Raw genomic sequence first — 21,704 nt, forward strand, 5'->3', positions numbered from 1 at the left:
AGAAGAGTTTCTAGTCATTGCTGTCATAGCTTGTCGCGGCGGCAGTGAAGATAGTGGCTGTGAATTGTCGATTGGCCACACAACCAGCTAACCACACTGCCAAAGCGCATAGCCAATTGAATTGTTGTTGCCGGAAGCAACCATTTTGTTATTAAATGGTAAAAAAAAAAAAAACAAACAAAAGTTTCAAATAATATGAGAAAGTATTTATGATAAATCACATTTTGGCGCCAATGAGTTGTCGCCATCCTGCGGCTGTTTGACTGCAACTGCTTAAGAGCTTTTCAACACGACGGCGAATATTTGGGGGCGCCATCTTGCGGCTCATCTATGCTGCAGTTTATGCTACGTTGCGTGGTTGGTTCTTGTCCGCATCGAAAGCTTTGCGTGTTTGGTGTCCAAACGCAGCGCTGCAAAATATGCAATGAAACTTTTAAGAAATAATGTTGCTTTGTGGGCGAAGGGGGTGCGTTGGTTTTTTGCTCTATGCTAGCCTTGGGCAAATGGGTGTGCCGGCAATGTGTGTGTGTGTGTAGTGGAGAAAGGGGAGAGTAGTGGGTAGCAAATTGCTTACAGCATGCGACATATGAAGGTCGACATTTAGCTGAACTTTAAGCAATTTGTTATAATTGCGGAACTTTAACGATGGTTAAAAGTTAGTATATTGTGCTTTATATAGTAATTGGAAGTTGGCTAGTAGGACAACCCTCTTTTTTTTTTGTTTTTAAGCTGTTTAGGCTCAAGGTCAGACCTAGTGAGTCTGACTTTCTATGTAGTGACTTTCTATGAAGTGATTTCCTTAGAGGATAAACTCGATTTGAAGAAATAAAACCACAATATATATTATAGATATTAAATTCAATTTTCATTTCATTTATTTTTATTTATTTCATCAATATACGCTTAAAATTAAAATGTACTTAGTTGCTAAAAGAGTCACTAAACTATTGTTTATATTTGTATAAATAAAAGTATTGTATATTCATATATTTAGTCACACTATCACACAAAAATTGCATATGTTTTATTAGATTATATTCAGCATTTTGTTGCATTCGGGAAGATTGTACGTTCTGGAATGTCGTACCAGATAGTGCATTTACAAGCTTCAGAATGTTTCAGTGCAAATGCACTCCTGACACGCAGCCCAAAACTGATTCAAGGATGCATTTTTATATATGTATATATATAGATTACTATATCATTTATTTATATATTGTTAACTTTTGGCGGCAAACACATCGAGAGAGGCGGCGGCGTGTCAGTGTAGGCGTGGCAAAGTTGTTGGCATCGTCGAGAGTTCGTTGGCTGTTGTTGTTGTTGTTGAATATTTGCAATTTTTGGATTTTCTAGTTTTCAGATTGTTATTGTCATGTTGTAGAACCAAAACTAACGGAAATCAAACAAAACAAACGCGCATGCAACAACAACACGCTGAGTAGAAAGAAAATTTGAGTGGCAAGAGTGACAGAGAGGGAGAGTGCAAAAACAACAAACAAACAAAATACGCTATCAATTGAAATGTGATTAGTTAAGTGGGTCAATGTGTGTTTTCAATCGCTTATACAAGTCGTTTATGTGTCACAAGTGTCGCCAGTTTTAAAATCCCCCCCTTTTAAATACAACCATCAGTCATTTTGAATCTTAGCCGAAAAACGCGGAAATCTAAATCAAACAAAAAGGAAACGAAGCAGTGTAAAAAGTTGCAGCTTGAGATAAGATAACAATTTGATAGCGATTACGAAAATTTCTAATGTGCAAAAGTCAAATTTTTAGTTGCCAAGAAGGAAAGAAAACTACAAATCATGACAATTTGATTTGTCATTTTTGGCAGTCAATGCTGGCCTCAATTTGTTATTGTTGTTGCTGTGAGGTGCGGCTAAAACACAAACAAAGTAAGAACTTTAACAAACTACAGCTAAAGTTAACAATTAACACTTTTGAATGTTGTCAATTGTGTTAATACGCATGAATTTCAAATGATGCAAAAACTGTCGAGCAAAATGTCACGCAAAGGCCAAAATTAATTGCGTATACGCCGCATGCGCCGCACAATTAATAAGCGCTTGAATGTATGCGTCTCACTCTCTCTCTCTCGCTCTCTCTGTCTTTATCCCCTCTGCTTGTATATGTGTGTGTGGGTCTAACAGAATTTTTAATCGCGTGCGCGCAAATGTTGTGTGCTCTAATTTCCAGACAGAAAACAGAAAAAAAAATTGTAAGAGTAACAACAAAGAAAAACAGAAAAAAATAATAATAATAAATGCAAAAGCGCAAAAACAACTGCTGCAATAGTAACAACAACAACCACGTTGGCAATTACATAAATTAAGGCTTATTTGTGTCAGTGTGTGTGTGTGTGTGTGTGCGTTTAGGTGTATCGACGTTGGCTTAAAAAGCGTTACAAAAAAATGTTTTTATACAAAAAAAAAAAAACAAAGTTGTTGGAAATAAAAACCAAACAAAAATAATTTATGATGTGTGTTAAATGGGTTAGACGGTCGTTGTTGTTGTTGTTTGCTGTGTGCTCAAAAAATGTAGCTTGCAACATTACCCCTCCCATTCCCTTGCCCCTCTTTAAATGCTCCTCCCTCTGTTAAATCACTTAGTATCTCTGTTATAATTTCATTAAGCAAATGCTGAGCGCTTTTCATTAACAGTTCTCAGTTATACTATATATAAATGTGTGTAGTTTTGTGTGTAGTTGTTGTTGTTGTTGACAAACACGCTTGTTTTTATCTGGGTCATAAAGCGTCGACACACACACACACACACACACATACAAAACCTGCCCTGCCAAAGTGTCGTAAAATTTGGAGCTCAAGTATTTTCAACTTATTTCTTTTACTCTGTTTTTTTTGTTTGTTTCTTTTTTGCTGTTTGTTGTCAGCGGAAGTGCTGCCCAAAGAGTTGCAAGTACCCACACACAACACACACACACACATACGCCCCACATAATGCTACTTAAATTAATTTACTGTTTGACTGGCCAAAAAAAAAAAAATGTTTGAATTGCGAACAATTTGTAACGAGTCACAGAACGAAATGACAGCCACTTAACACGTCGCATAATCGCTAGATATATACTACTACAGTGTACAGTCGTAATAACGAACAGCAAAAGCCAAAGAAAGAAATAGAATAAAGCGTCAAGTTGGTCAGAAAAGAAGGTCAACTCTTGGCTAAAACGAATGAATGAAGTTGGTTCGAGAAGGAGAATTTACTATATAGACTTCATATTAAGTGGGAACAAACTTTATTGAAAAATCCAAAAAAAGAGATTTACAGAAGTGCTTCTGCTGCTTAGCAGTTCTCGTTAACGAGTTTTTACTGTACAGTAGTTTATCAATATTTACTCAACACTTAAGCACTTTAGCTACTTGTGTGTTAACATTGATTATTCGAAAATTTGTTAAAAAAAATAACTGCGATTCACGAGTGAGAAATTTACGCTTAGCAACCGCATTTCGAGCTTCCCAACATACAAGCCAATTAAATCACGAATCACATGTGAACCACAGGAAAAATACAACACAAATTCCAGCGGGATTTAAAACAGATTTCCATATGTTTTCTAGGTAATTCAACGCCCTCTTCAATGTCTATGCTCGTCCAATTTATGTAATTTTTTTTGTTCAAGCGAAATCCCCACGAATCGAGAGAGACAACACATTGTTTTTTTATTATGACTCTTTCGGCTAATTTTAACAAAAAGCCAAGCAAATAAAAAAGAAATAATGTTCTCAAAAAGAGAGGCGGATATATTAGTCATGTGGCAAATGCGTGATAGGCTCAAAAAGATTTTATGCTCGGTCCGATGACGATCAAAGGCGAATGAGTGTTTGGGAGAGGCAGATAGAGAGGGGAAAGAAAGAGAAAGAATAAGAGTTCGAGAAAAATTAGATAAAATTATCAAAGCATCTCTGCAGCTTTTAAAACTGAATTAAATAAGAGAGAGAGAGAGAAAGCAAAAGGTAGAGCGAGAAAAATTAGTTGAAAGATCTCTGCAAATTTAGAAATTAAATTTTTATAAAAATCATGTTGAGGATTTTAATCACATCCAAAAAGATATGATTATAATAAAATATTAACCAGTTTTCTTTAGCTTTTTCTTTGCTTTGCTTGCAAAATTACCACACGCAAAGTTGTGCCAACTTTTAAAGTGATGAAAAGCGGTCGATTTCTTTACTAAATTTGAAAGAAAGTTGGTCGGCATAAGTGAAAAAATGAAAAATATTAGAAACATTTGCATAAAAGAAGAGTTGATATACTTTGTACATATTTATGTTGAAGTTGTAAACCAGAACAAGCTAAGTATATTTTTGCAATATGTAAAAACTTGATTAAACAATGAATTGAGAATTCAATATGGTTTTCAATCAAGAAAAATTCGTAAGTTATACAAGTTAGCAGATCTTAGCCCACATTTGTTACACAGTAACAGTTTGAGTTGATGATTTGGTGTTATGAAATTCAAGTCAACAATGCAACTGTCTTTAGGCCCAAAACTGACAACGAACTGAACTCGTTAAAGTTTAAGCAGTTGCCACAAGACTAGCTAACAGATACATAATATATATAGATAGCTGTATATATATATATATATACATGTGATGGCTATAGATTCTTGGCAACATTGGTTGCTTAGTTGGCCAGGTTTGCAGCTGAGCTGACCCAAATTGTTGGGCCTCGATTTCAGTATTTGTATTTGTAGTTGTGTGTGATGTAATAAGTGAAAAGCGAAATGACACAAAAGTGCGCATTGATTTTGCTCTGCAGCAAAAAAGGAGGCGATAGAAGAAGGAAGAGGGAAAGGGGAGTGAAGTGGGGTCTGTTACAACTGCTGCCTTGAGAGGATGCACACACAGGCACAATCACACTCACACACACACACACACTGTCAGTTGTATGTATAAAAAAAATGTATGCACTTTGCAGTTCTCAATTCTCTTCTTTTCTCTTTCTCTCATTGTCAATTTGCATTTTGCAGTATTTATAGCAACGCTTTGACTTCATTTTGGGCCAACATTTCGCTTTCTACACAATATACATATAGTATCTGTATCCCTTTTGTTGTTGTTGTGCATTTTGGCCGTAAGCCAATGAGTATTTTATTTTTGGCTACTTGGCTAAGCTCACACACAAACTGCAGTTGCTACCAGCTACAAGATATGCAGATACAGATACAGATACATATTTACACAGAATACTATATATGTATCTGTTAGATACATTGTTATGTAGGTTGCAATTTATACTAGATGCAAAATCAATAGTAATACTTGGCTAACACGAAAGCAATTCAACATTTTGTAATTGCCTTTAACCAGCAAAAAAAAAAAAGGTGTCAAAAGTGCTTTAGGCCAAAACGTTGAGAGGGTTGTAAAATGAAGGGGGTTGAGAAGAAGCAGAAGGAGGGTGAGGGGCAGGTCTGATCCATGGAAACTGGGTCGTAACACTGACCTAATTTTGTTTCAAGTTACAAAACTGCAATCGGAACTGCAATAAGACTAAAGATGAAAGCTTTGTGTGTGTGTGTGTGACCTTGTCGCCGTCTCTGGAGGTCGCACTCCCCAAAAAAGCAACATAGCGGGAAATGTGGCTACAACAAAATGGCAAACAATATATATATATGAAATATATATGTGTATATACATGTATATATTTCTATTGCTTATCTGGAAACACGTGATTCATAAATTGCTGTTGTTGCAGACGCTGTAATCGCTTATCAGTGCATTTTTTTTTACGTCTGCAGCTTATAGATACTCGCAAAGTCCAAAGTATCTTTTTTTTTTAGAGATATTTTTATCTTTAACTGACTAATGATCCAAACGACGCTTCGCAGACACAACAAATGATGTCATTTTGTGTACCTTTTTCAGTTACGTACACGTAGACAAACAGACAGACAGATAGCGAGACAGACAGACAAGATTCCAGCAAAATTGTCTGCTTAGGTTGTTGACGTGAAATATACATATGTATATGCTGATACGACAAGTCTCAAGTTGGGGTACAAATTCCAATATATGTATAAATAATATGCCGCTAATTTGTCAAAATAAAAGCAACAACATTTGTGAACTTTATACAAAATATGTACATATAAAAAACTTGTTTAAATTTGCGCATAAAATAAACTTAACAATTGTTCAACCATTTCATGACGAATACATTTTTAATTTATACGTAAATAATTGTTTAAACTATAAACCGGTTTTTTATATATTTTGCAAAACTTTAGCAAATTGACCCGCATAGCAAATTTCTTGATAATACTCCGAGTACTGTGAATAATTGTGAATCATTGAGGGAGAGGGATTTTTTTATGTAATTAATTGTTTTTTTTTTGCCTTGGTTGTAAAGCTTTAAAAGCATTGAAAAACCTTCAATAGAAAATCTAAAGTAAAGTGAACTGAAATAAAGCATTGGTTGTTGTTGCTTTTGTCTTTCTATGTCAAATGCATTTTTCAGTCATCTTTTCACACATCGACCTCATAACAAGCCTTGCAACGCCCACACACAACACACATACATCTACATCTATATCTATATCTACATCTATATATCTATATAGGCACCATATGCCGACATTTGTTATTTTTACACACGAAAAATTCACATAAAATGCGAGTCTTTGTATATATACAATATATATGTGCATAGGTAAAACTATATAAGCCAATAAACTGTGAGTCAGTGTGAGTGAGGGTGAGTGAGTGTGTGTGTAATACAAGCTGCATGTGTGCAAGGTCAAGTGGTTACGTTATGCATTGACTATGTGTGTGTGTGCTTGTGTGCATTTTGTTGTTATTGCTTGAAACAGCATGAAAAATCTGTGAAATTGCGCATACGCCGCGTGTGCGCTTCTTATTTAATTGACAGCGCACGAAATTTCAAAGCAGCCGACGCTTTAATTGGAGATTTTAAAGCGAAATGCAATTAAAAACAAACGAGGACTCTCTCTCTCTCTCTCTCTCTCTCTTTCTCTCTCTTTCTCTCTCTTTTTTTCATACATTATATAAGACAACAGCAAAAAGTGCAAGGAGAGGAAGCAAATAACAACAACAAATAGGCAGGCTTATCTAAATTTAAACTGAACGAAAGAGTTTGTCAAACGCAAGAAAAAGAGACAGCTACAGTCAAAGCTACAGCGCGTGTGGGTGAGGGAATGTGTAGGAATGTCTGTGCATGTGTGTGTGTGTGTTTGAGTGTGAATTGATGCGGCAAAAGGCGCAGATAAAGTCGCCGATTGTTTTTAACCCACACACGCAGCCTCACACAGACTCCCACGCAGAGAGTGAAGAGAGAGAGAGAGCTTTTTAACTCGCAATTCGAGCTCAATTCGATTCGTATTGTACGGCGGCATTTCCCCAAAAAACTACAATGAATTTTCTTTCACATGGCAAATTGCATTGTGTTGCATTGTTGCATAATGCAATACTAATAAAAAAGAAAAAACTGAAATTCAAATACAAATTAAAAATGATTGCAGGCAGATGTGCTGACAAGCGTTACGTGTGCATTAAATAGTTTATGCAACCTCCAACACAGACAGACATAAAGCTAAACAGCTGTTTCGTTTTAAAACACACACACACAAACAACAAAATGAAACCACGTTGCAATCCACTCGACTCTCAGCTAATCCAAACTCCACAAAATCCACAATCCACAAAATCCAAATGCCAACTGAACAGACGCCAACACTTTGTGCTTTTGCTCCTTTCGCTCTGTTTTTTGGGATCTGAAGTCGCCGCCGCCGCTGCTGCTGCTGCTGCCTCGTGTTGTTAACTCGATGTGGAAATTAAAACTGACGACTGACGTTGGCCATGCAGCTGAAAAAGCAGCAAGCAGCTGGCAGCTGGCAGCGCAATGCTGTCGACGCCAACTGCAGCTGCGACTGCGTTTCGTTTCGTTTTCTTCTGCTTCTTCATCGTTTGCTGCTTCCACTTTGTGTTGTTGTTTGTTACAATTTTAGGCCAATTTCTTTTATGAACGCTACGCGACGCGACGACGACGACGCAACGACAATTTCGATGGCCACACGGCGTGAATGAAACTTGCAGCGCTGCGTGTCCAAGTGTAAAAGTGTGAGTGAGTACGTGGTGAGTGGTGTGAGTGAGACCCAAAGACGCTCAAAGGTGAAATATACTAAACGCTCTGGGCTGTCTGCATTTTGGCAGCTCTTGGTGCTGCAACTGCAACTGCAAGTGCCACAACACCCAAAACACACACACACCCAACACACACAAATACACTTGCATACAGTCACAACTTTTCATTTCGTTCGGCGCAAAGTAAACTGCAAACTGCGCTCCTCTAATGCTGAAGCGCAACTGTCAGCTGCTCAGTTCGTTCACAAAAGCTAACAATAAAATGAGCAGAGAGAGAGACAGAGAGAGAGAGAGTCAACACAAGAGCGCTAGTTAAAGAGAACATGTGTGCTTGTGAGAGAGAGAGCTTTTGGCATAGCGCCCACATAGACAGAATCAAATAATAGCAACAACAACAGCAGGAAGCGATAAAGCTTTTGCTTTGCAGTGCTGCAATTGATTGTAGTTGTAGTTGTTGTTGTGTTTGTTTTATTTGCTTTAACTATTTTTTAACGACTTGTAGTTGTAGCGCTGTGGCTTGATGTTTTTGTTGTTGCTATTCGCATGACGCAAATGTAGTGCGGGTCTCGCTCATGCCACAAAACTATGTATAACAAGCTGTCTCTCACGTTTGACTTGACGTCCTCTCCTCCCGCATTCCACCATTTTTCCCCCCCACCAACTATTTCTTTGCCCTGCAATAGATTGCTGTCTCGCTTGCACATTGCTGCCGTATGTTTCACACAAATTTCTCATGTCAGTTGCATTTTGCATTGGGCGTTAATGTTCAAGGTGATTTACCTTTGTATGTGTGTGTGTGTGTGAGCGTTTCTCTTGGTATGTGTGTGTTTGAAGGCGGCTTTACCATGTGCCACATTTCTGTTGGAGTCTCCCTGTGTCCCTGTGTGTGTGTGTGTGTTTCGCATTTATGCGAAACTATCGATCAATTTTATTCTAAGGTCAACTTAAATTGAAAAAAAATTATATTATGTAGGTATGTATTTGTAACTGTGTTTGTGTGTTAATCGTCGTCATGCATGAATCCATTTATTTTATGGCAATATTTTAACATTTACAAATACAAATACTCAAAAGCTTTCGTTTTAACTGTAAATTTTTGGATTGACTTGAGAGAGAAACTACAATCGTGTTCTATTAGTAAATATGTATTTTCTATCTTATCCTCGGTTACCTGGCCTAAATTGCACATAATCTATAATATTTAATCAAAATTCTATACGTATTCAAAAGCTATCAATAGTTAATCGTCTTTGGTTTCCTGAATCGAAGATATGAGTAGCACATTTTTGTGAAAATCACGTAGCTTAGAGTTGAGGTAGACTGAAATGTAGTTTTAAGAATTACTTTCATAACATAACATAATTAACTCAGTATTTTATTTATTTGGTTAGTTTTGCAGACATTTGCTCAATTTTTTTCAATAATTCTGCGTGTCTAACTTATTTTGTTTTTTTTTTATTTTTCATTTGTTTTCCCAGTTTGTACTTTATATTTGATATTCTTTAGTTATTCTGTTACTTTTCCTTAATTTTTCTCTCATTTTATTCTGCATTTCTATCATTCTGTGGGTTTAACTAATTTTTCTACCATATTATTCAATTTCTAAAATTTTTTCCAGTTTTTTTTAATCTTTTCTCTCATTTTTTTTTCAGATATTCCTCTAGTTAATGAACCTAGTTCTTTTTTTCGAATTATTCTGTTACTTTACTTCATTTGTTACTAGTTTTTCAATAATTTTCTATATTCAAAGTTACAACACGTAACTTTGCGTATACATATTTTGTTTGTTTGTTCATTTTTAATTGTTTTATAAGTACTTTGATGCAGTTTGTTAGTCAGAAAGCTGATTTCATCATAAAAGCTGGTATGAGGTCACCTGACTTGAACTTACAAATTCTCGCATATAATTACAAGAGATATATTTTGTATAAAACAAGATTATAGTGACATAAATTGTAGCTGAAAAGTGGACAAAACAAATCAGGTGATAAACTGTGAGTATCTGTTAAACTATTGATTGCATAAGCAACGAGCAAAGCTATCTATACTAAATTCGAGTGTATGTAAGAAGGGAAATGGTCTAAAATAAAATCAATTTCACTTTCCTTGACCTCATGGCTGAACAGCAACAGCAACAGCAACAGCAACAACTACAACAACGACAAGAAAGATACAGCACAAAGTCAGTCAACAAAGGATAATTGAGGGTCATTTGAAATGCAAATGCAAAAGTGACAAAACGACGCTGCAGCTAAATGCAAATAAATGTCGAAATAATGTCACCGTAGATATAATTTAGATAGAAAGATCTGTCTTTTTTTTCACCCGCCCCTATCCTCTCCTCTCCTCTTCTCTCCTCACCCTTATCTTGGCCTCCTCAAGCGGCTGTCAGTGAGCCAAAAAGCCAAAAAAGCGGCACAAGCTGCAAAGCGAAACGAAAATAGAAAATTGCAAACGAGCACTGCACGCGATTTTCCGAATTGCAGCCTGAAAATGTGTTTTAATTGTTTTGTTGGCCGAAATAAAAGATTTTCACACAAATACACACTTAAAAAAAAGAAACAAAATATGGAAAAAATTTCACTCGTATCAAGAGTATGAGTATTCAATTATTACTACGGACTGTTTGTTGCCGCTTTTCTGTCATAATTAAATTTTCATTAAAATTTTCAGAGCGTTGCTTTCGACGCATTGAAGCGCAATCAATTTTCCAAGGAAAATCCCCCCCTCCACAGTCGAAATGAGTGCGTGAAAATGCGAATAGTTAATTGTTGAAAAACAAAATCATAATAATAATATTCTAATTAATAATAGAAATGTGTAATTACAAGTAAATGCTGAATATAATTATATGCAATTTTTGTATTTTTGACTAATTTTCTTCGTTGTTTTTTTTTTTTGTTTTTGCTTACTTAAAATTATTTTTCGAAATTGTTTTTTCATTTTCCGATTTGAGTTGCTCGATTGTAACAAATTTGGCTACAATTATTAAGTTTTTAATTAACATTTTTGGGTAGACAAATGAAAAGTTGTTAAACAAAGCTTATGGCTAGAATAATAAATATTTAGTATGGTCAAATGATATTGTAACAAAAGTTAAATCAAAACTTTAAGTCAAAAACAAGTGGAAAAAAACATCAAAAAAAGACATTGGACTTGCAAAGAAAATTAAAAATTTTCAATTAAATGAACGCTACTCACCCTGTTAATTGTTGTTGCTCGTGTTGGTGTTGTTGTTGCTGCTTCTGTGTTGCATGGATGCCAACGGAAACTGGATACCACCAGCTGTGTTCACTTGTTTTCACAATTTTCAAAGCGAGCACAGGGTGTATCCCAGTGTCAATGGCAATACGGAGCTTTTAGCGTAAGCTTAGCGAAGACATGAACCTACTGACGCTGCTGCTGCTATAGCTTTTTAGTTGTTGCTGCTGCTGCAGCTGATGCTTCTTATTGTTGTTGTTGTTGTTGTTATTTTAGTCACCTTGCACTTGGATTTGCATTGCATTTTCTTTATCTTTCTTCACTTGACATTTCTGTTTGCATTTCACAATTTCATGAAATTCAGACAAATTCACTAAAAAGCTGCAAGCACCGTTAAAGATTTATTTATATTTATACGTATGTTAGTATGCTTTTTTTTTGACTTACTTAGACTAGCATATATCTGTACACTTTTATATACCTTGTATATATAATATGCATGTATATAAATAGCTCAACGCTGCTTACATATCGCACCTTATTGTATACAGTGTGCTTTTAGCTGTGTGTGTGCTTGTGTGTGTGAGTGCTTGTCAAAAGGTCACAAGCGTAAGAAAAACAAGACAAAAATGTGTTGCATATGTTGAGGCGCAGCTTTGACTACATTATAAATGTATGTGTGTGTGTGTGTCCACTATCTTCATTGCTTAAAATTTGATATCCATATGTTGACAATATACAATTAGTCAGAAAAGTGTTCACAAATGTGTTATTTTATTTTTAAATGTATTCAAATTCTATCAAAATTATTTCTATTTTTCTAATTTCTTCTATGAAATAAACTAAAAATCCATAAAAATAATATACATGTTGTACAAGAGAAAATTTGTAAATTTTTGACGTTGTCCAAACACTTTTATGACTAACTGTAAGTCTCACACACTTTTACTTGCATACTTAATAAGTTTGAATGTTTATCTATTTTCCACATTTGTTTTTTTAGTTTTATCACACAATTAAAGCACTCATATGGTAGCTTTACACACAGACATACACACAGACACACACACACACAGAGAGAGAGACGCATATTTAATTAATGTGGCAACACTGGTCTGACCTCGCCGGGAGTGCGCTCAACACTGAACAACTTTTCGCAAAGCAGGCAACAAGGAAACCAACTTTCATGCATGTATGCATGTGTGTGTATGCATGTACGTTTGTAGCTAAGAGCACACACAGCTAGCGTATCAGCAGCATCCTCTGCTGCAGCTGTGTGCGCACAGGTGCGCGTCATCGTATCCCAGTAAATATGCAATAGCAACAGCATATTTACTCACATACAAACATATATACAAGACAAGCAAACACGTGGTGGCAGCAGGCGGGGGCGCCATAAAAGAGAAAGTTTTTTGGGCAGCTGGCAGCAAGTACAACAAAAGCTAACAGTTGTCAGACGTCGACGGCGACGCTGACGTAGCATCGCTGCTTTAAGTCACCCACGCAAAAGCTGTGCTAAAGCTTTACAGCTTGCTCTCCCTCTCTCTATTTGCATAATAGTAGCTTATTTACCTCTTACATACACATACGTACATACATACCTGCTGCTTGAGCATAGCAGCACTCTCGCTCACGACGCGTCGTCTCTCTGTCTGGCGCTCTCTTTTAACGCTGCGCTCTTTGGTTTGCCGGCTCGTTAACTGTCGAAGTCGCGTCGCTGCCAGCGTCAAGTTAAATGGAACAGCCGACTAGCTCAACAATAACAATTTTCAAGTTCAAGTTGTTCACTCAGTGCGCATGTCATGCGCCATTTTTGTTTGGCCACTCGCTCGCACACGCATACACACGTACACGTACAGTGAGGTTCATGTGATGCAACGACAGATGTAGGAGGGTTCGGTGGGCGGTTGGTTGGGTTGAGTATGGTGCACTTTCATTGTTGTTGTTGTTTACAATTTGTCGGCTCTATCGCTTTTATATTTGTAGCTGCCTTTATTTATTTTTTGCTGTCGTCATGTGAAAAGGAAGGCAACAGAATGTGGGCAAATTTCGTATCTCTTCCTCTTTGACTCGCATGATTTATTTTCTTTCTTTCTTTTTTATTTTTTTTGTTTTGTGTTTACTTTTATTTCTCGCAGGCCTTTTTGTGTTCAGTTATGTAGGCGTTGTGTTTGCTGCCGTTCTTATTGCCGATGCCGATGCTGTTGTTATTGTTGTTGGCTCACTCGACTGTCGCTAATTAAATTTCCATGCTGACGCTGCCACCGCACTAAAAATAAATATACAAAATGAGATTTTTGTTGAAATTCTCTATGTAAATATTATCTTAACGAAAAATGCATGTCAAAATTATCGATTTCACACATACAGACGTGTGCAAAATAATAAGATAACCGTCCCATAATATTGATATTGCTATTCAATCGTCAGTGCTTAATTAAATAAAGAGATGTTAAGAAAAAAGTTAAAATAGCTAGGCTCAAAACTACAGAACCTATATAGATTCTATAATGTTCAGAAGGGACTTATTAATCGGGGAGCTTTTTCATATTAAATATAAGGACATTAATGTGTACTCACAAAGCTTAAAAACTACTACTGTTTGTTATTATTTATCGCACTCAACAATTTTACCTCAAAATTGTTACCAGAATTATAAAATACCAGGATTTAGATTCAAAGAAATTTTAAACGATTATTTAGTATACTACTAACATGATAAGGGATTTATTTTAACAACGTTTTTTGGAAAATTATGCTGTTCATATTATTTTGCACACGTCTGTATATAACAAGCACAAACACATCCTATACTTTATATATAGGCATTGTTTGGATCTTGTTCCCCCCCAAATACTCTGCATATGATTTAAAATACGATTAAATAATCATTCTACCTGATTATATTTCTATTTTAGATTCGTTCTATATTTTCTATTTCACACCTGGCAACCAAGTTATTGGAATTTAATTCTATTTTATACACAAATGTAGGGGTTATATAGGGTGCATATTCTTATTTAACTGCAAATAAAAAAAAATCAAATTGCACACATGTTCATATTTCTTATCGGTCTTATCTGTAAAAATACAGCTATGAAATTATAATTTACATACACATGTACAATTTGTTTGTAACGATGATTAAAAATAAAATCTAATTGTGTAAAAAAGCATTTATTCTTTGAAAGTTTCAAATATATATTTGCATTGAAAAAATTTATTAGTAATTTATATATTTTGCAATAATGTTTTATCTTTATAGGTTATCGTGTTTATCGATGTGATGTTAGCTCATTATAAATATGGATTTACTTGATATTAATATGGAAACTTGAGTAATAATTTTATACTTATTTTTCTTCATTATCAATTATATCGTAATAGATTTATATTTCATAAGCTAAAGCAACTTCATAAGCATGTAGTAAGAACAAATAGTTAAGGTCCAATTTTTAGTATGCCAGAAATCACGAATTCATTATTAATATTTCATTTCTGGTTTTTATATAAAATAAAAACCGCTCTATTATGCAGAATTGGGAAACTTGTTAATTAACAAATTATGAATCATTGAAACTACATTAAAACAAAAATATATATGTACCCGCGGAAATTTCCATTTAAAGATTTATACAATTGCCGTGGGATCACTGTACTCAGTACACTAAATGATTTCTCTATGCAAGGTTATTCCTATATGCAGTGCAACGAACTTGAAACTATGCGAAATGCAAGTACTGTTCATTAAAAATATACATATAGTGCAATTAAACACGATTATTAAGTTTAATGTAGTGTAGTTAATGTCGTAATTTGGCAAATTGCCTTTTGGAATTGTGAATTTTGAGCAGTGCAGTTAATGCACTTAAAAGAGAACATCGCTACGATTTTTTGAGATATTTCTGACTTAATCGTTGTTGGTGTAAGCTAAAAATCAATTAATGGTCGGCATAACTCTGGTTTTTAATTAAATAAAGATTTAAACGCATTTAAATAATCTTCAACATCAATAACAAGCTCAAATTATAAAAAAAAATAAATAAATTTTTCAACTCAACAAGCGGGGACCAGAAATAGATTTTAGAACTTTGGTTTATTGGTGAAAAAATCTTAGAATTGACCGTACATTACGAATTTGGATTAGCATTTTTAAATTTTTTTGAACCATACAAATTGATGCAACCTAACGTACATACATATGTATGTACATGAACACAGTCATATATATGCACTTTGATAAACTTTGTGTTTGACGCGCGCCCGTTTTGCTTTTCGTTGGCTTCCTCTTCCTCTTTGTTTGACGCTATTCTCTCCGTCTCTTTATGTTGCCCTCTCGCTTTGACGAGTCGACTCGTTTCTCGCTTGCGCAGCGAAACGTGCCAAACTCGTTTATCACACACTTCTACATAGACAGACAAGCATGCATACATACACATATACAAGCGTAGCACACTGATACAGGGGAAGCACTCTGGCAACTGGTGCTTGTTCGCTCGCACCTATGGGCTGTGTGTACAACTAGTATCTTAACCTTGAACTTGAAACACATAGAGAGCACGCCGCCACCTCGACACACTGAATAATGACAACAACAACTCAGCGTCGACTCTGACGCTGACGCTGACGCCAGCAGCGCCGCCATCATCAACGAGAGTATTTTTTTTGGCGTTATATTTTTGCTGTGTTCCTCTTTTCACTCGTGCCATGTGTTAATATGTTTGCGCATTATTTTGTCTGTGTTTTGGCTTCTTTTCAGCTTTTTTTTTTTAAATATATTTAACAAGTATATTCTAAAATTTGTTTTAAGTTAAAATAATGAACTTGATAGCTTGTCAGTATTATTGCGTGAGAGGCATGTACTGTTCTAAACACATACATATGTATCTACATACACATACATAAGCATATGTATCTCAACTGTGTGTGGATTTTAAGTAAAGCTCGTTGAAATCCAATTTGAAGATGACGCCACTTTGCAATTACCGCCAAAGCGTAAAGATGACTCTCTTCCTCTCTTATTGCACCTTCCTGGTGCTCTTTGCATTTTCGAATGTTACGTAAAAGTTTTCTAAATCTCACATACACAAATCATCTTGCACAAACAAAAACAACACGCAAGCAAACTTGACTCAACTCAAATACACACACACATGCTCGTACATATTGTATGTATGTGTATACGTATAGTCTATTCGTTGCTATTATTGTTTTGCTGTTTGTTGGCACAAAGCAGGTTGTGGAAAATAGACGTGAGGTGTGGGGAAAAAGAGAGGCTTAGATCTTGATTGCGAACTTAGTACTATTGCGAGCGTGTCTGTGTGTGTGCACATATGTGAAAGTGGGAGAGTGTGTATTGTTGTGGGCAGTCAGAGAATGCATCACAATACTGTATTTCATTGTATTATTCCACACATATGAATATTTATATATGGACAAAAAGTGTAGTTTACAAATTTACAGAATTGTTCAACATTTGTCATAGTATGTACTTATGTATATATATATGTACATGTGTATATTTGTATATTACGAGAGGGAGAATGATAAACAACACAGTTTCGCACAGTTGGGCAATTAAGAATTGGCACTATTTGGTGTAAAGTCACGTGATTGAATAATCAACGTACTTGTCCATATTTTCTAATATACATACATATTTTGGTTATTGAAAATGAATGAAAATAAAGGAACATATTCAGGTGTGTCATAAAACGAAACCAACTGAAAATCTCACAAATATGTATGGATTTTAATTGATTTCCAATACAAATGTCGAAAAATAGTACTCAAAAAACGAAAATATGGAAATGAAAACTGTGAAAACAAAACTAGGAAACATTTAATTTGGAAATAAAAATTAGGAAATAAAAACTCGGATAAAATATTGGATATTTTATTTACTAGATAAGAATTTGGAAATACCAAAGTTAGAAAAATTTGAATTACAAAATAAAAATTAGGAAAAAAAAATTTAGACTTTTGAACTTCCTGATGGCAAAAGATACATTTAATCACACTTTGTCGATCCATTTATCATAATATCAATAGGGTCTTCATATAATTATTGTAAAAATGTAACGATATCTTAAATTTTGTGTTCAACGTATGATTTGAGTAAACATCAAGTAAGAAGTATTACAATTTTGGTTGTTTTGACTATAAAATAATAAATTCTGTTGAAAAATTGCAACTCGTGAAATACACACACACACATTCATACACAGACACACACTTACGCTTTGAAGCTTCTCGTAACTTCTGTAGAAATTCACTTTATTGTTTTTTCTCTTGCGTTTCTTCGTTTTTATTTTACGCTCTTTGCCTAATAGAAATGTATGAGTATGTGTGTGTGTTTGTGCTGAACGTATTTAATTTAGTTGTTACGAGTGTTGTTTTTGTTTTAATTTTGTTTACGTTAAAAAAAGTATACATAATTTAACAAGTGTCGGGAGAAAAGTGACATTAAATGGAATATTTGACAAACTGTTCTTTAAGCAATTGTTGACGTTGACTATCTGCTTTGCAATAACAACAACAGCAAAAGTTATCGCTAAAAATTAATAAAAGCAAAAATAACAAAAACAAAAGCTAACTACGTCGCAATTCAGTTTACTCACACTCATTGCCATACACATACACACACACACACACACACATTCCCCATCTCTTATATTCTCTTAGCAGATTTGCGTGATTTTCATTTCGGCGGCTTAAACGAGGGTTGTTTTTGGCATTTTGCGTGGCAGGACCAAAACAACAACGTCATATGCATACAAGCACATTATAGTGATTATATACATATGTATACTGTTTGCTGTAAGTCTAGAAAGTGTTTTGACAAAAATCCAGAACTTACACAATTTTAATGCAATATACAACATACATACATATGTACATACTTATATATTTTTTTGTGAATTTATTATTTTTTTCTCATTTAATTTTTCTTGTCTATAATTCTTAAATTTACCATAGAATAAAAAAACCACTTTCTTGACTCACTGTATGTATCTAAATATGTATATCCCGATTTTAACTAGCGCTTTTTCCGCATTTTGTACTGCGACTTCACACAATCTGCGCCATGAACGACTAACGACGAACGATGGACACACACTCGGGAACGCGAGAACAGGAACTGCGCTGCGCTGCGATCGGTTAAAGGTGTCGCTGCTCAATGCCGTCGCTGTTGGACGCAGACCGCGTGGAAAGTTTGCTGTGTGTTTGCCGACGCTACTGCGACGTCGACAGCGTCGCGACGCAGCGGCGGCAGAACTTGCCTGTCTTCTTATTTTTTTTGTTCGTGTTTGCTTTTGTGCTCTCTCTCTCTCTCTCGTAAGTTTCGTCAAGTTTTTGGTTTCTTCCTGTTCCTGTTATTCTTCTACACTTCCACACCACCTCGTGTTTGTCCTACTGCCCCACACACCGATATTGCCATCGCACATCACGTTGTGGTGTGCTGTTGTTGTTGTGGCCTTCAGTCTTAGTTAAGTTTTCTCTGTTCAACTTGTTTCTCCTGTCTCTCACTGTCATTGTCGTTGTTCTTTCATTCATGCATTCTCCATGTATCTTACCCACTGCCGATTTTTTTGTTGCCATTCTTATGCTCATTATCTGTATCTGTATTTATATTTCTAGCCATGTGCGTGTGCGCTTTACATTTGTATTAGTGTTGACACTTTGACTGTGCTTTTTGCTCTAAAAATCTCTTTTGCTGTTCATGCTGCGCTCATTTTATCTACGCTCATGTATGTGTGTGTGTGTGTGTGTGTGAGTCAAAGAGTGTGAGCTTTACTTTTGCTTTTTGTAGCTGACACTCAGTTGCTGTTGTTGCGCGATACGTTTTGTGCTGCCCTTTCTGCATGAGGACATCAGCCATTGTGAACTATTGACTTTTAGCAGAAGGACTTGCGAATTTAAACAATTTAAATTTTTAATTTATATCCTTAAATATTTAAGCTACTCTGTAACTATCGTTTTTTCTCAAACCCATATCGAAAGGCACAGCAAGACGAAGAGGAAGAAAGAAGCTAAATACACACACATTCGCATCTTCACACATGCATACAAAAGCGTACGTACAAATGTATAACAAGTGCAAGGAACGCAGAGAACGGAAAGTAAACCATGTAAACTTTTGTTGTTGCGCCGCGTGACGTGTTTTTCGCAACGACATGACACGCAAAATATAAATAACATCAAGATAATATTATTCATTTAAGTCAGCGATTAGATAAATTAAATGGGTTTCCTGTCTACACGAAGTACAAACCAAACATTCAACTCGAGATGTAAATCCAAACTGTGAATCGAGTTTTAAATCGAAATGTGTACTCGACCAACAAAAATAATCGATTGGTCGACATATCCGTAAATAATACATCGAGTCGAAAATATCGAATTTCTCAAAAAAAATTTTTTGTGTTTTAATTTGAAGACATAGTTTTCACTAAAAATACAAGGGTAATTTAATTGCAAATTCAATTTCCAGATATTTATCTATTCGATATTTTTAATATTTTTTTTCTTTCAAAAATATCAAGTAAAAATTATATTGATTCATATTGAAATATTATTGACATTTATTAAAATATCAACAGCTCTAGCTTAATTCTTCAAATGAACTGCGATTAACAAACTCCAGCGAGTTGTCGATTTGTTATGAAAATTGATTTAAGCAACTCAATAGATCGTTAAATAATATCGCTTCCGTGAAAATCGATTTTCTCTCTCGATATTTTAATGTATTTTTACATGACTACTTAGACTATGACTACTTTACAAAGAGCTTTAGTTGCCGTTATATCAAGCAAAGCTTCACTTGAATGTTATGATATTGGGATGCAATCAAAACCATCAGAATAACGGAAACCACAAATCAAAACCGCATTTTTATAATGAATATTAGGATACAAATTTTGCATATTAATTACCTTGTTGAAGAACATCATCCATATGGCTTTTCTTTTGCTTTCCAGCATTTCCCAATTTGATGATGCAATTGTACCATATTTTTTATTCATTTCATTTTCACTGAAATTTTTTCGTATTCTTTTTTTTTTGCATGCATTATTTAAATTTGTATGTAAGCAGAACGGAATCACATGTTTGACACGTAATGCTCAAAGGTAAAAGGTAAATGCATATTTACCTTATATTTTGTTGAGAATTTTGCACAAATTTCGTTTGTTTAGTTATTTACTTCCGTAAATTAGGGAATACACAATAGAACTGCACTTACTCGATGTTTGTTTGTATGTGAGGTACAATTGGAATTCATTATTGTTGTTTTCGCAATTGTTTTTTTTTTTGTATTTTTATTTCGATTGTCTCCAAATTATACGGGTTTTTTTTGTTGCACAATTAATTTGTCATTATTTGTTTATGTGTACTGTTATTGTTATTTTCGGGTTTTATTGCTGCTTTTCGGGCTTGTCAATCTTAGTTTCCTTATAAATATCAATTTGATTTCGATGTTTTCGTTGATGTCATTTGCTTTTGCGTGTCTAATTTAGTTTTACTTGAATTTAATAAATTGCAATTCAAGTTTTTTTTTTATTATATTTTTTAATGCTCCTGCGGACACGGATTTCTCTCTGTATATATTTTTTGTTTGGGGCTAATATTGCTGGGGAATGGTATGTTGTTCGCTGCTCGCTTGTCGCGCTTTCAATGCCAAGCAGAACACAAAACGATAGAGACACAGGCCAACGACGCCTCGTAGACGGCGACTTCGACGTCGACGTTGACGTTGACGTCGCGTTGTCGTTGAGCCGAATGGCGGACGAGGTGAATATTTGTGTGGACTGCAGCTGTGGGGGAGAGCAGTCAGCTGCATGTATATACACAGCTCTACATATGTGTGTGTGTGTGTGTGTGTGTGTGTGTGTGTGTATGTCGCTGAGTCAGCCGAAGCGCAGCCAGTGCCAAAAGCAAACCAGGCGAGCAGCCAAGCGACCCAAAGCTCAGCTCAGCTCAGCCTCGGTTCAAGTTCAAGGATGTTATGCAATAAAGCGAAATGCAAGAGCGAACAGTGCTAAAGAGTAAGCACATGCACACATACACACACGTACATACATACATATAAAGGAAGCTGCTCCTCCTGCTTCTCTTACTCTCCAATACCAGTGTGAAGGCGATGGTGATCTATCGCCCACTGCTTTTAACTTGTGCAGTCTACCCTGACCGCGCCTTACTTACTGCCGTTTCATATACAAAGACACACACACACTCTCACACAATAATGCATACATATGTAGATGTACTTAGGTATCTACCTTTAGTACATTTGTTGTTGTTTTCGTGTTCTGGGTCTGGGACTGGGCTAACCAGGTTGCTGTGTTTGCAAATTGTATATAATTAGCGCATTTACTGACTAAA

At 35.4% G+C, this 21,704-nt stretch overlaps 1 long non-coding RNA gene across 4 annotated transcripts; it reads right to left on the reverse strand.

Annotated features, from left to right (window-relative positions):
• Positions 1-188: 188 nt before the first annotated feature.
• LOC117790129 lies at positions 189-21,052 on the reverse strand. Of its 4 annotated transcripts, none has more exons than XR_004617956.1 (3): positions 20,258-21,052; positions 12,923-13,590; positions 189-410 (listed from the first exon to the last, which is right to left on the reverse strand). It is a non-coding gene; the product is annotated as an uncharacterized LOC117790129 (long non-coding RNA). The 4 variants fall into 4 exon arrangements; XR_004617957.1 differs by lacking the exon at positions 189-410 and adding an exon at positions 11,580-11,702; XR_004617955.1 differs by lacking the exon at positions 189-410 and having other exon boundaries at positions 12,316-13,590; positions 20,258-21,049.
• Positions 21,053-21,704: the final 652 nt, after the last annotated feature.

This window comes from Drosophila innubila (genome assembly GCF_004354385.1).
Source record: "Drosophila innubila isolate TH190305 chromosome 3R unlocalized genomic scaffold, UK_Dinn_1.0 2_E_3R, whole genome shotgun sequence".
NCBI classification, from domain to species: domain Eukaryota; kingdom Metazoa; phylum Arthropoda; class Insecta; order Diptera; family Drosophilidae; genus Drosophila; species Drosophila innubila.